This window comes from Cottoperca gobio, chromosome 18 (genome assembly GCF_900634415.1).
Source record: "Cottoperca gobio chromosome 18, fCotGob3.1, whole genome shotgun sequence".
NCBI lineage: Eukaryota > Metazoa > Chordata > Actinopteri > Perciformes > Bovichtidae > Cottoperca > Cottoperca gobio.
Window position 1 is genome coordinate 14,027,183 of NC_041372.1, and position 2,929 is coordinate 14,030,111.

The window sequence follows — 2,929 nt, forward strand, 5'->3', positions numbered from 1 at the left end:
CATTTGACGAGTTGGGTGTGGCAACGTGTTGAGCTGGCGAGCTAATCGCTAACACGCTAGCAAGCCGGGAAAATGCTCAGCTCTCCTTTTACATTTTATCTGTACGAAAAATAAGCCAAGCCAGCTAGCTAACGCAAGTTTCAAATTCTTTATATCTGCACCTTGTTAGCGTTGAACATTGTTAGCCTATATATATATATATATTTGATAACACTGCGTACGGCACACGTCACATGGATTCAGATCTTCTTAATTGTTTCTTATGGACCATAAATCTGATCAGGTCAGATTCTTTGCTCTGAGCTCAGCCTGAACAGTTATATGGAAATTCCAAAGAATTTGACATTTGTTTCGGTTTTATCCGTTTCAGTGACGCCATTCATATCTGGCCACGACTCCGCATCAGTCAGTTTTTATTTTCATATCGGATGAAATATCTGTGCAGATATGTCGAACATGTATTCAGTAACAGAACTGTGAGCAGACATGTGGGGACTTCTGCTGCTGCTCTATTTATAGTCCGACCCACTGGGCTTCAGTCATGTCATCTACATATTTAGTGTGTGTGTGTGTGTGTGTATGCGCGTGTGCGCACTTACGGGAAGTATGCTAACTTCAGGAGTCGCTGTGGGGCGGGGGGGGGGGCTAAAAATAAGGTGGACCTGATTGTGTGTGTTCATATTTACTTTGAAATGTTACATTCATACTTCAGTCCTTTTTATAAGCTACTGCGCTGTCATTATGTGACATGTCGTGCGCCTGAGTTAGTCGTCCATCGATGCTTTAGAATAGATGCTCCTCTCCGGAGATGCCGGTGTCATCTGATTTCCTCTCAAATGACTCGGAGCTGATGGAAGATGCCTGAAGCTCAGTGACATTAAAAGAGCTGAGATAGAAATGTGGCATTATAAAATAAAAGTCCACTGAAATAAAATAAAAAATCCTTTAAAAATATATATGAATTTTTTCCCCAGATTTATTTCATAGCCATATTAATTAATTAATTAAATGAATAATAATAATCTTTATTTGTATAGCACCTTTCATACAAGAATTGCAGCCCAAAGTACTTCACAGCAAAAACATAACAATGAGTACAAGGACAGAATAAGAGCATTTACAGAACAATAATCACAGTGTTGATGTACATGAGTCTGAAGTACCATTATAAAAATAGCAGAATTAAAATAGCAGAATTAAAATAGTATAAAATAACATTGGAGATCATGCCTCGTTTCCGTATCTGTGCCGTACTTGAACAACCCTCCTGAAACCACATTCATCACCATTCTTGTAAATGTTTTAAACTATCAGAGCCATATTTTGAAAGCATGAGATGAACAATGGGCCCCTGTGGCCCTTCAACTGGTTTACTCCCTCTGCTACATCCTTGGTAGTCTTCAGGTTTCATAAACAAACCCGTTTGTTAAGTTTTATGAAATCTATCGGTTAAAGCTAGTTTTTCTCTGATAATCTTACACATTTATCAGAGAAACTTCCTCTTGTTCCCGTGGTAACACAGTCAATTTGATCTCAGGCTTTTCAAGAATACACTCTCTGAAATGTATTGAAGTTACCTTTAAACATTCAATGTTAAACCAGTAAAAGCAAAAATTAACAGTACAGCATGAAATCATTTAAATTAGTTTAAAGTGGCATAGAGTAGCAGCATTAAAAGTTTTAATAAAATATCACTATTAAAAAGCTAAAGTAAAGAGATATAAAATATCACCATTAAAAGGCTAAAGTAAAGAGATATAAAATATCACTATTAAAAGGCTAAAGTAAAGAAATATAAAATATCACTATTAAAAGGCTAAAGTAAAGAGATATAAAATATCACCATTAAAAGTCTAAATAAAGAGATATAAAATATCACTATTAAAAGGCTAAAGTAAAGAGATATAAAATATCACTATTAAAAGGCTAAAGTAAAGAGATATAAAATATCACTATTAAAAGGCTAAAGTAAAGAGATATAAAATATCACTATTAAAAGGCTAAAGTAAAGAGATATAAAATATCACTATTAAAAGGCTAAAGTAAAGAGATATAAAACATCACTATTAAAAGGATAAAGTAAAGAGATATAAAATATCACTATTAAAAGGCTAAAGTAAAGAGATATAAAATATCACTATTAAAAGGCTAAAGTAAAGAAATATAAAATATCACCATTAAAAGGCTAAAGTAAAGAGATATAAAATATCACCATTAAAAGGCTAAAGTAAAGAGATATAAAATATCACTATTAAAAGGCTAAAGTAAAGAGATATAAAATATCACTATTAAAAGGCTAAAGTAAAGAGATATAAAATATCACTATTAAAAGGCTAAAGTAAAGAGATATGTTTTTACTTTTGAAGATATTGAGCGAGCTTGCCTCCCTAATGTCTGCAGGTAAAGTGTTCCATAGTTTTGGTGCATAATTGGGCTGCATCCCAGATTTTCTTTTGGAAGTTTTGGGAACATTTAATAAACCAGTAGTGGATGATCGTAATGTTCTTGGGGGCACATAGTTTATTAGAGAGTTGGGAGTGTAACTTGGTCCGGGCTTTGTATATTAATTGGCATGTTAATTTATTTAATTGCCGTATTTACTACTTAATATTGGAAACTTTGCGATGCAGCTAACCCTTTTCCAAACATGTGGACCACAATGCAATGCACCGTTATGACGACGTGACATCAGGTGCAGTAAAGTTCTCTTCACAACATCCAGGAGCGTCACTAGCTACTAGAAAACAAACCGTAATGCCAGAAACTTCTTCCTGACTAAATACTTATTTAAAAAAACGTACATGAACTTGTTATTGTTTTAATAGCAATCGTTAGTCCACATGTGCGTCAGTACTTGTAGTTCCTCATCTACACCCAGAGACACTACGGAGTCATTGTGTTCAATACTTGAAAGATTGTCGAGGCAGCA